Here is a 13,944-nt window from a genome sequence, read left to right on the forward strand (position 1 = left end):
CCACCGAGGGGGGGGACCTCACGGTCTTCCCCTGTTTCGGCCCAAGAAGACCGCGGGAAGAAGGAAAAAGAAAAAGAAAAGAAAAAAGAAAAAGAAAAAGAAAAAAAAAATAATAATAATAATAATAATAATAATAATAATAATAAAATATATGTGAGAGAAAGTTTCTCTCATCTCTCTCTCTTAAGTCTTTCTCTCTTTAGAATTGGACTTCCTCTCTCTACATTCTCTCTCCATTTTCTCTCTCTAGATTTTCTTCCTATTTTCTCTCTCTAGACCCTTTTATCTTTTTTTATAAATTTTATCTCTCTAGGATCATTCTCTCTCTCTAATTGCATCACAGTCCCTAGGATAAACTTGAGATGAAAATATGATGATCTGAGACTGCTCCGAAATTCATGCAGTAGATTGGATCCCGATCCAATCCTTATTCAAAATTGATAACATCAATCATGGTTAATTCATATTAAGTCATCCTGATATAACCTCTAATGATCTCGATCATGATTGTCACTTTTGAAAGATACGAAGATTCTCTCTCCACTTTCTCTCTCTATTTTCTCTCTCATGATGAACTTTCTCTCTCTAAGAAGGTCTATGAATCCTGTATCGAGTCATGTCTTCATCTTTTAGAGGCTCATATTGACTCTAATAAGATGATCCAAAGTTGCTTTGATATCCGTGCTGTATGTCGACCTCATTTGGCCATATCAAGTATTTTTCAAACCCATTATTAAAGAACCCTATTGATTGATCTTGACCTTAATTCGATCTGTGCTTCACGATTTCTTGATCAAGTCACTTAAATCTGACCCTCAAATCAGAGACTCTGAATTGCCCTGGTATCTGGATGGTCCGACACATCCGGACAACAGTCTTCTTTCCTTATAATTTAATTTTATTATATTTATAGAATAGAAATTGATGATGATTTGATATTTTAAATAGGATTAGCTGATTCTTTTAATGAAGTCTGAAGATCTAAGATGAATGAGGTAAGTAGATCTTATGCTCCTTATTTATTTTTAAATGATCATATTTTTATGTAAAGAATTGCTATTGATAAAATCATAATTTTTCATAAAATAAGGATCGACATATGTGATATGAAAAAGCATGTTTTATTATAAGCATTGATTTCATGAATATGTCTTATGAAAATAGCATGATTATGAAGCATGAATTTTATTGTTTTTTTCATCTATGTATATGTATGTTTTAAGAAAAAGATATAATGATTTCAAAGGCTCTCAGATGGCTATGAATGAATTCCTTCGGGAAGATCGACATCCGGAGCTAGCATCCACATGAAACATGACCCTACCAGTGGGTATAAAGTTGGTACATGAATTAAGAACTCTGTCGATTAAGAAATATGACCCTCTCACAGGTATAATAGTGACCTTAGCACGAATATCTGTGAGCAATGTTTTGAAACATGACATGAATCCATGATGAAAATGATTTATGATTCATGATTGTGAAATATACATGATTTATGCATGCATGATGAGCTTATAACTTGTTTTATTACATGCTCTATGAAATATTTATTTTTACAATAATTGTTATTTGCTAAATGATGCATTATCATAGAAAACTTATGCTTGATCCGATAAGGAAGCGGAAGTCTACTTACTGAGCTGGTGTAGCTCATATTCTTTTTGTTTTCTTTTTCATGTACAGAGAAATAAGGCTAGGACTGATGGAAAGAGAATCCAGGCTTGGGGATCAGCAAAGCAAGCTTGGAAATTTTACACTAGAAATTCAGTTTATGTTTATGGATTGTAGTCATTATGAATTTTAAGGCTTGGATTATTTCATCTTTGGATTTAGATGCTCTGAACCAGTTTTGGTTTAATTAAATATTTGAATTAAACTTTATTATTATATTTATTTATGATATATCTGTTATTATGTTAAAGAAGATGAATTTTGGCTTCATGTTATCGTGGGTCCATCCCTCGGTAGCATAGCCGTGTTATGTCCTGGATTTGGGGCGTGACATTGTATGGTATCAGAACTTAGGTTATAATCATTGAAGATTATGATATAAATGATATAAATAATTAGGATATAATAGAATAATATCAGAGCTTAGGTTTAAGATCATTGAGATTATAAAGTGATATCAAAATTTTATGTATAATCAATAGGATGTGACCGAGTGGAGTATAATGGATAATATCTGAGCTTAAGATTATGATCATTAAGGACATGATAGAATGATATAAAGTTTAGATTATGATCACTAGAGAATATGACTTAAGTGGTATTTGAACTTAAGGTTATCATTATTCGGGATTGTGACTTTAGTGATATTTGAACTTGAGGCTAAGATCACGAGGAACACGATAGATATAAAAGAAAGGATTCAATAATTTGATTTCGAATCAATAGGTATTATGATGAAATTTATGCATAAATGGCATATGTGTCTATAATAGAATTGACGAGTTATGTCTTAGATTTCAATCAGCAAGGTTGACCTGAGTACAAGAAGTGTTGACCTTAGAATGAAGTGGGAGGTATTGATATATTATGTTAGGTATATTTAATGACATTGAAATACTAAACCTATACGAATAAAGGACATGATAACTTTGCTGATTTTTTATGTTAATTTCTTTGCAAAGAAAAGTTTGTTTGAAAGTTGTCTAAATGATTGTAAGGTAAATCGAAGGTTAACTCAAATTAATTCTAGACATATTAGATTCTTAAGGAGTGGTGAAGCTTATGTAATAAGTTCAAACATAGAAGGTGGATGAAGATTTAATTTTGATGTGCTATGCTTAAGAGATTGTAATGACAAGAAAACCTTAAATTTTACCCTAAATTATATATGAAATCTGAAAGTTGGATCTATCTTTGATTGATTTAATATACAAAGATATTTTTATTTTTGATAGACTTAGATAAATTGGTAAGTTGAGATCAGAGTGCGCAGCAAAAGCATGATGGTCTGAATTGATTAGAAATATTAATCCTTTAAATCAAAAGATATTATGAAATACATTAGTTATAAATAAGGAAAAATTTTACTGATAATAAATGGATGCTAGAGAGAAAATCTATCTAATCAAGAGAAGACTCAAGGCAGCACAGGATAGACAGAAGAGTTAGGCAGATAGAAAAAGAAGAGAATTAGAATTTCAGATCGGTGATCATATTTTTCTAAAAGTATCACCTACTAAGGGTGTCATGAGGTTTGGGAGACATAGCAAGCTGAGTCCGCGATATATTGGACCTTTTGAAATTTTAAATCGAGTAGGAGATGTTGCTTACGAACTAGCCTTACCATCAAATTTATCCAAAGTGCACAATGTCTTTCATGTTTCACTAATGAGAAAGTTTGTACCTGATCCAAATAGTGTGATAAAGTATGAGCCATTGCAAGTTCATGAAGATCTAACCTATGAAGAATTTTTCCTCCGAATTATTGATCGAAAAGAGCAAGTTCTAAAACGGCGTATCATTCCGTATGTAAAGATTCATTGGAGTAATCATGAAGAGAGAGAGGTTACATAGGAGCTTGAAGATGATATGAAGATGAGATATCCATACTTATTTGAAAATGAAGGTATGTTAAATTTCGAGGATAAATTTTTTTTTAGGGAGGTAGAATGTGATAATCCGGCCCACTGGGCCTAAAGCCACGAAGCCACCTAGAAAAAAAAAATAGGGAAGAAGACTCTCGATCGGAGTCTTCCCCTTCTTCGATTTCGATCAAGAATCGGAGTCCTAGGGCCATTAAAAGATCCTAGGATTAGCCCTATAAGAACCCCCCTCCTCTCCTCTAAGAGAAGACACAATAATCACCGAGATCGCTGGAGTTCTTCTCCGATTTTCCCGATTGAAGCCGTGGCCCCTCGACTCGTGCTCACCGCGATTTCATGCCAGTGGGGATCATCGGAGGCTGTGGTAAGTCCTTCCTCCTCTTCCTCCCTTCTCTCCCTTCTTTTTCGTGCCGGTGGGCATGACTGTCGGTGACAGGAGTCACCAGATTTTGTCAAAAAAGGGAAGCCCTGTTCGATCGACCACGTTTCTCTCTTTTTCGGCCACCGACACCGTCGATTTTGACGTCTCATCCCTGAGATCGGACCCCCATCCATCTCTCTCTCTTTCCTTGAGTGTTTGGCTGCCGGCAACCGACCCATGGTCGGAAATCATGAAGAAGGGGACGGATCCTCTGTTTTTTTGAAAAAAAAAAAGGAAGGAAAGCTTGCCAACCGAACCCCGTCGCCGACTGACTTCGCATGGTCGGCCATCGTTGCCAGACCTCCAGCCAAGCCGCCACCCCATCGGAGCCCGAGCCACCGAGGGGGGGGACCTCACGGTCTTCCCCTGTTTCGGCCCAAGAAGGCCGCGGGAAGAAGGAAAAAGAAAAAGAAAAGAAAAAAGAAAAAGAAAAAAAAAGAAAAAAAAGAAAAGAAAAAAGAAAATAATAATAATAATAATAATAATAAAATATATGTGAGAGAAAGTTTCTCTCATCTCTCTCTTAAGTCTTTCTCTCTCTAGAATTAGACTTTCTCTCTCTATATTCTCTCTCCATTTTTTCTCTCTAGATTTTTTTTCTATTTTCTCTCTCTAGATCCTTTTATCTCTTTTTATGAATTTTGTTTCTCTAGGATCATTCTCTCTCTCTAATTGCATCACAGACCCTAGGATAAACTTGAGATGAAAATATGATGATCTGAGACTGCTCCGAAATTCATGCAGTAGATTGGATCCCGATCCGATCCTTATTCGAAATTGATAACATCAATCATGGTTAATTCATATTAAGTCATCCTGATATAATCTCTAATGATCTCGATCATGATTGCCACTTTTGAAAGATACGAAGATTCTCTCTCCACTTTCTCTCTCTATTTTCTCTCTCATGATGGACTTTCTCTCTCTAAGAAGGTTTATGAATTCTGTATCGAGTCATGTCTTCATCTTTTAGAGGCTCATATTGACTCTAATAAGATGATCCAAAGTTACTTTGATATCCGTGCTGTATGTCGACCTCATTTGGCCATATCAAGTATTTTTCAAATCCATTATTAAAGAATCCTATTGATTGATCTTGACCTTAATTCGATCTGTGCTTCACGATTTCTTGATCAAGTCACTTAAATCTGACCCTCAAATCAGAGACCCTGAATTACCCTGGTATCTGGATGGTCCGACACATCCGGACAACAGTCCTCTTTCCTTATAATTTAATTTTATTATATTTATAGAATAGAAATTGATGATGATTTGATATTTTAAATAGGATTAGCTGATTCTTTTAACGAAGTCTGAAGATCTAAGATGAATGAGGTAAGTAGATCTTATGCTCCTTATTTATTTTTAAATGATCATATTTTTATGCAAAGAATTGCTATTGATGAAATCATAATTTTTCATAAAATAAAGATCGACATATGTGATATGAAAAAGCATATTTTATTATGAGCATTGATTTCATGAATATGTCTTATGAAAATAGCATGATTATGAAGCATGAATTTCATTATTTTTTCATCTATGTATACGTATGTTTTAAGAAAAAGATATAATGATTTCAAAGGCTCTCAGATGGCTATAAATGAATCCCTTCGGGAAGGTCGATATCCGGAGCTAGCATCCACATGAAACATGGCCCTACTAGCGGGTATAAAGTTGGTACATGAATTAAGAACTCTGTCGATTAAGAAACATGGCCCTGTCACGGGTATAATAGTGACCTTAGCACGAATATCTGTGAGCAATGTTTTGAAACATGATATGAATCCATGATGAAAATGATTTACGATTCATGATTGTGAAATATACATGATTTATGCATGCATGATGAGCTTATAACTTATTTTATTACATGCTCTATGAAATATTTATTTTTATAATAATTGTTATTTGCTAAATGATGCATTATCATAGAAAACTTATGCTTGATCCGGTAAGGAAGCGGAAGTCTACTTACTGAGCTGGTGTAGCTCATATTCTTTTTGTTTTCTTTTTCATGTACAAAGAAATAAGGCTAGGACTGATGGAAAGAGAATCCAGGCTTGGGGATCAGCAAAGCAAGCTTGAAAATTTTGCACTAGAAATTCAGTTTATTTTTATGGATTGTAGTCATTATGAATTTTAAGGCTTGGATTATTTCATCTTTGGATTTAGATGCTCTGAACCAGTTTTGGTTTAATTAAATATTTGAATTGAACTTTATTATTATATTTATTTATGATATATCTGTTATTATGTTAAAGAAGATAAATTTTGGCTTCATATTATCGTGGGTCCATCCTTCGGTAGCATGGCTGTGTTATGTCCCTGATTTGGGGCATGACACATGTAGCTATTTGGGCAATGCTTTAGCATATAATAATTCTAGCTTTTATATCTAGGATGAGCAAGAAAAGACTTGTTGGACTCTACATCAAAACTTGATCATCAAAATAGGACACTTGAAAACAAGCCACCTATAAAAAGAAGAATCTAAACACACAAACACATATAGGAAGCATAAACCATGCTCTATCCCTACTAATTCTTGGATCTTGCTTTAATCGGACAGTGAGAGGTATATTTGTGATTTCTGCTATATATAAATGGTTGTTGCCTCTAATATGTATGGGTAGATTATATTCTGAAAAACCTCAACTACATATGAGTGTATATCTAGCATTACCTTTTAATAAATAAATTTTATTACTCACTTAGAAGAGAGAGAGAGATTTTCTAGCCATCTAAAAGAAACTTCAGTCTACTAGGCAATCTAGTCGATGTTAATTGGATAGGATCAAACTTGAGCTATTTAAACAGATTATATTTGATAGAAAGGGAAGCAAAAGAAAAGCAATAAGGAAAGGAGAGCATGTGAATTGCTACCTTTTACATACGGCAAGAAGTATTCTAAGAATAACTTAATATCCAAAGAAATTATATATATATACACACTCACACACACATAAAATAATATTCTATGAAGGAGTATTGGAGTGTTGCCAACTCAACTTCTTAAATAAGTTTTATTATGCCATTTGAAAAGAACACTTCTTCATATTAAATTATACTATTAATATATGGTATTACTATATTCTTACAATTAAAGTCTATTTATATAGGTAGTTAAGAATATGAAATGATTCTAAGAATTTGAATGAATATTATTTTATTATTTATATATAATTTTTTTCAATCTGATCAAATGTAGAAAAAAAATTATTTTCATACATCCGGCCTTGCACAATGCACGGCTCTTTAACTAGTAATATATATATATATATATATAAAACAATACTCTGTGAAGGAGTATTGAAGTGTTGTCAACTCAACTTCTCAAATGAGTTTTGTTGTGCCATCTGAAAAGAATACTTCTTCACATTAAATTATGTTATTAATGTATGGTATTATTATATTCTTACAATTAAAGTCTATTTATATAAGTAGTTAGAAATATGAAGTAATTATAAGAATTTGAATGTATATTATTTTATTATTTATATATATATTTTTTTCAATCTAATCAAATTTAGAAGAAAAATTATTTTCGTACATCCGGTCCCACGTAATGCACGAATCTTCGATTAGTATATATATAAAACAATACTCTATGAAGGAGTATTAGAGTGTTGCCAACTCAGCTTCTCAAATAAATTTTGTTGTGTCACTTGGAAAGAATACTTCTTCACATTAAATTATGTTATTAATGTATGGTGTTATTATATTCTTACCATTAAAGCCTACTTATATAGATAGTTGAGAATATAAAGTGATCCTAAAAATTTGAATGAATATTATTTTATTATTTATATATAATTTTTTTCAATCTAATCAGATTTAGAAGAAAAATTATTTTCGTATATTCAGTCCTACGCAATGCGTGGGTCTTCGACCAGTTAATAATAGATTGAACACCCAAACATATGTTATCTTATAGTAAGTATAATAAACATAAACTAAAATAAAAAATAAAATATGTTAATTTTGTTATTTTTTCTTGATAAAATGATGTGCTTGTCGAAGCAACCATAAGAGGAAAACTCTTGTTTTTAATTTAGGTATGGGACTTTGCTGCACATAACTTCTGTCACACTTTAAAAATAAAAAAAAATATATATTATAATTTGATTATATAATTATTCATAATTCAACATTCAACGGATAGTATTAGGCAATACTGATGAGAGGAAGTAAAATTTGCCCAAAAGCCATCTCAAAGAATATATTTTTATTTATTTATATAGATCGACAAATATACTCCTACTTTTGATAGATATAATTATCTTATTCCTCCCATAAAGTTAGAGCAAGGACTCAATAAATAGCAATATATTAATCAAAGATAGAAAGATTTATAGAGACTAGGTTGGAAAATGGAATTAGAGGTTTTGCAATTTGTATTACAACAACAAATGCCTTAAATATTGATAAGTTCCACTGAGAGACATAGAAGCGCAGGCACTCACAAGAGTTTGTGTTATGCAGTGATAGAGAGAGATTAAGTTTCTTAACCAAGAAATGGATACTGTAATATTTGTACGTAATCTAGACTATATTAAAATGATCAAGTTAAACATATGAATCTACCAAGTTTATTAAGATTATCATGGATTTTAAAGTAAATCTTCATTAAAGAGAGCTATTCTAACCGTATATGGTGTATGTGAAACTATATTAAATGCTCAAATATCTCCATAGTTGAGAGCAATATTCTAGGTTCTTTTGTCTTCAAAGTGGGATGATATTTAAGTATCATAAGCTTACAAATATTAAGATCCTTTTGCACATTTTTGGTCGCTAGCAGAGAACTAGAACTAGTCATGAATGTAAGGCATAAGGTCAATTCCTTATACCTTACAAGTGTTTGCACAAACATAACAAGTGTTCTTCAATGTGGGTCTATAGATATAAGGTCAATTCCTTTTCTTTTCATGAAATACAAGAGCAACCATGGAACAACTGATTATAAAACTAAACATTTAGATTGCTTAAGAAAAAAATTAATGACTTTTGCATCATTAATAGTGATGCCACAATAAATAAAGTTATGCTGCATAAATTTTATGTAGAAATACTTTGTGCACCACTGGCGGTGTAGCTTGCGCGCACCATCTGCGATGTTTGGCTCATGCATTGAGTCGGACGTATCATCGAAAAAAAAATTTTTTTTTTGCCAGCCCTATACAAGAGCCAATCATCATAAGTGGTGCGAGCGGAGCTGCACCGCCTGCCGTGCACAAAGTATATCTCAATTTTATGACATGTTTTAGGGCCTCAAACTGCCATGGGCCATCCACCGGATGTAAAAGATTAGCCATTAAACCAGGCTCTGGTGGTCAGGCGCAATTGATCACGTAATGGACGTGGGAGAACAAGCCCAAGACTAGCCATGCGCAGCTTTCGTCCTGAAAGTCTCAGAATGGGCTGCTTTATTGAAATCCATGGCCATGACCGCTTGTCTTGCAGTACGATGGCAGTGTTTTGGATTCCCAATATCTTATATCCTTTAGCAGCGAACTCCTTAGTTGGGAGATCTCTTTGTTGACTTGAGACTTTGTCATTGTAATTGTTTGGATCTCTTTTCTTGTGACATGGCCCTCTCACAGGAGCTGCTGCTTCAGACACAGTCACTCATTGTAATAGAAGCTGGATGGATTCTTTATCTCTCAAAAGCTTCTTAATAGGAGTCAAGTTTGGTAAAACGAAAAAAATAATAATTTCAGCTCAAGTTAGTATATGATTCACATCAACCTGGCTCCAATTTCTTCAGAGTCTGCTGGTCTATACTTTATTGTATAGCTAGCTGAGGGAGCTTCAAAACTTGGTACTTGGCCGCTTGGACAACTTTCCAAGCTTTGCATTTGGATCTTTCAAGACACAATGAAGTGGAATCCAGGTTAGGTGTACATCTGTGTGCTAAGCTTTAAAAGTGGCTGGCACATGGGGGTTGCTTCTTAAGCACACAAGTACAAGGGCCAGGTGATGGGCTAAGCTGTGTTTGTTTGGGCCCAGTTGTTGGAAGGAACCTATTGATATTGTCCATATAGTCAACCTAGCTAGAAGAGCATTACATTAAGTTATATTGGTATTTGATGACATGGGCTGTTTAGAGGGTGGACAAGAATAAAATTCCATAAGAAAGGCTAAGGATTTTATTGAATCATCACAAACTTGAAATTGAGCGCTTTGTGCAAACAGATCCAATCTAAATAGTTGTGAGATGGCAGTTTGTTTGGATCAAGCACAATCAAAATGATGATCAATAGGTTTGATGGAAAAAATGATTTCTGCTTGTGATAGGCGAGGGTGAAGAACGTGCTCATCTAGTAGGGATTGATTGATGCTCTCTTGTGCGAGGAGAAGCCGATTATCATAGAGATATGGGATTGGAGACGGCTCCAGATACAGGTGGTGTGTACGATCCGCTTGTACCTAACAGATGAGATGGTGATTCATGTGCTTGATGAGACTTCTCCGATGGTACTGTGGTCGAAGCTCGAGGAGTTATACATGGCGAAGGCTCTCACCAACATCCTCTTCCTCTGGAGGCAGTTCTACCAGCTGCGGATGACTGAGGGATAGAGTATGCAGGAGTATCTCAGTCACTTTCAGAAGATCCTCATCGACCTCCTCAGTATTGGCGAGAAAGTTAAGGAGAAGACTAGGATGTTGGTCTTGCTAGCATCGCTTCTCCCTTCGCATGAGTCTTTGGTGACTGCTCTTTTAGTGCGGAAGAGCACCATCAAGATGGATGAGGTCATCGCGGTGATTCTCCAAAACGAGATTCTCAAGAGGGAGAACCCAGCTTCAAGCTTAGGCAGCAGCTCAGTTTTGGTGGTTTCTAGAGGAGCAGTAGGTGGCAGACAGAGTGACAGAAAATCATGACGAGGGCGGTCTAAGTCCAAGATGAGAGACTTGAACAAGACCAGATGTTACCAATGTGACGAGTTGAGGCATCTAGAGTTGGAGCATCTAGCCAGAGATTGCCCGCAACTCAAGGATCGGACGAAGGCTACTTAGCGACGGTCAGTAGCGAGTCAGAAGATGATGTCTTGGAGATATTTGATGAGATATCTACTTCTTTTCAGCAGTGGATTTTAAATTCCGCATGCACCTATTATATATATTGCAGAGGGGAGCAGTTTGACTCCCTAAAAGATAGTGAGGGCACTGTTTATCTACCGGATGGATCGAGCTGTGTGATCAAAGGCATCGAGACGGTCAGCTGGAGGACACATGATGATGCAATAAGGAGATTGTGGGAGGTCTGATACATACTTGATTTCAAGAAAATCTTATCGCACTAAGCAGACTGGATTCGAGAGGCTACAGGACGGTAGCTGGTAGAGGAATCATGAAGGTGTTGGGCGGCGATAGGATTATTCTGGAGGGAAAGAAGAGGATGGAAGGACATTACTACTTGGCGGGGAACCTAGTGTGAGGTGGAGCTTCAGGAGTTAAGAAGAGCCTAGAGCGAGATGGAGCTCCAGGTGAAGGTAGATCGGGCACTAGATGGGAGACTCGGAAGGACGAGAGGCGACGTCGCAGAGTGAAGTTCTTATTGTCGTAGGAGACTTTTTCGAGTAGGTCTTTGGTCAGAGCAGACACAGCCTATGACGGAGATGGGATCGAGCGGCCTAGCTTGATTCCCATATTTGCCCATCTATAAGACAGCAGGCATGTCCCAGGATGTGAGGGTAAGATGGATCACAGGCTCTCAAAGATAGGTGAAAGTCAAATGTCGAGTCGAGATGGAGATTGTTAGGAAATACGCCTCAAGATTTGATTCACACTAAGCCCACAGCGAGGTCCAGGATAAATTTTTTTTTTTCACCAACCCCATACGAGAGTCAATCACCACAAGCGGTGCAAGCGGAGCTGCATCATTTCTCAATTTTATAGCATGTTTTAGGGCCTCAAACTGCCATGGGCCATCCACCGGATGTAAAAGATTAGCCATTAAACCAGGCTCCGGTGGTCAGGCCCAATTGATCATGTAATGGACGTGGGAGAACAAGCCCAAGACTAGCCATGCGCAGCTTTGGTCCTGAAAGTCTCAGAATGGGCTGCTTTATTGAAATCCATGGCCATGACCGCTTGTCTTGCAGTACGATGGCAGTGTTTTGGATTCCCAATATCTTATATCCTTTAGCAGCGAACTCCTTAGTTGGGAGATCTCTTTGTTGACTTGAGACTTTGTCATTGTAATTGTTTGGATCTCTTTTCTTGTGACATGGCCCTCTCACAGGAGCTGCTGCTTCAGACACAGTCACTCATTGTAATAGAAGCTGGATGGATTCTTTATCTCTCAAAAGCTTCTTAATAGGAGTCAAGTTTGGTAAAACGAAAAAAATAATAATTGCAGAAGAAGTTAGTGTATGATTCACATCAACCTGGCTCCAATTTCTTCAGAGTCTGCTGGTTTATACTTTATTGTATAGCTAGCTGAGGGAGCTTCAAAACTTGGTACTTGGCCACTTGGACAACTTTCCAAGCTTTGCATTTGGATCTTTCAAGACAGAATGAAGTGGAATCCAGGCTAGGTGTACATTTGTGTGCTAAGCTTTAAAAGTGGCTGGCACATGGGGGTTGATTCTTAAGCACGCAAGTATAAGGGCCAGGTGATGGGCTAAGCTGTGTTTGTTTGGGCCCTGTTGTTGGAAGGAACCTATTGATATTCTCTATATAGTCAACCTAGCTAGAAGAGCATTACATCAAGTTATATTGGTATTTGATGACATGGGCTGTCTAGAGGGTGGACAAGAATAAAATTCCATAAGAAAGGCTAAGGATTTTATTGAATCATCACAAACTTGAAACTGAGCACTTTGTGCAAACAGATCCAATCTAAATAGTTGTGAGATGGCAGCTTGTCTGAATCAAGCACAATCAAGATGGTGATCAACAGGTTTGATGGAAAGAGCGATTTCTTCTTGTGGTAGGCGAAGGTGAAAAATGTGCTCATCCAGTAAAGGTTGATTGATGCTCTCTTGTGCGAGGAGAAGCCGACTACCATAGAGGTGTAGGATTGGAGGCGGCTTCAGATACAGATGGTGAGTACAATTCGCTTGTACCTAACATATGAGATGGTGATTCATGTGCTTGATGAGACTTCTCCGACGGTATTGTGATCGAAGCTCTAGGAGTTGTACATGACGAAGGCTCTCATCAACATCTTCTTCCTCTGAAAGCGGTTCTACCAGCTGCGAATGACTGAGGGATAGAGCATGCAGGAGCATCTCAGTCACTTTCAGAAGATCCTCACCGACCTCCTCAGCATTGGCGAGAAAGTTAAGGAGAAGACCAGGACGCTGATCTTGTTAGCATCACTTTTCCCTTCGCATGAGTCTTTGGTGACTGCTGTTTTAGTGCGGAATAACACCATCAAGATGGATGAGGTCATCGCAGTGATTCTCTAAAACGAGGTTCTCAGAAGGGAGAACCCAGCTTCAAGCTCAGACAGCAGCTCAATTTTGGTAGTTTCTAGAGGAGCAGGAGGTGGCAGACAGAGTGACAGGAAATCATGATGAGGGCGGTCTAAGTCCAAGATGAGAGACCTGAATAAGACCAAATGTTACCAATGTGATGAGTTGAGGCATCTAGAGTTGGAGCATCTAGCCAGAGATTGTCTGCAACTCAAGGATTGGACAAGGGCTACTGTAGCGACGGTCAGTAGCGAGTCAGAGGATGATGTTCTGAAGATATTTACGAGATATCTACTTCTTTCCAGCAATGGATTTTAGATTCCTCATGCACCTATTATATATATTGCAGAGAGGAGCAGTTTAACTCCCTAGAAAGCAGTGAGGGCACTGTTTATCTGCCGGATGGATCGAGTTGTGTGATCAAAGACATCGAGACGGTTAGCTGGAGGACACATGATGATGCAGTAAGGAGATTGTGGGAGGTCTGATATATACTTGATTTCAAGAGAATCTTATCGCATTGAGCAGACTGGATTCGAGA

The sequence above is a fragment of the Elaeis guineensis genome, chromosome 7, assembly GCF_000442705.2.
Source record: "Elaeis guineensis isolate ETL-2024a chromosome 7, EG11, whole genome shotgun sequence".
NCBI lineage: Eukaryota > Viridiplantae > Streptophyta > Magnoliopsida > Arecales > Arecaceae > Elaeis > Elaeis guineensis.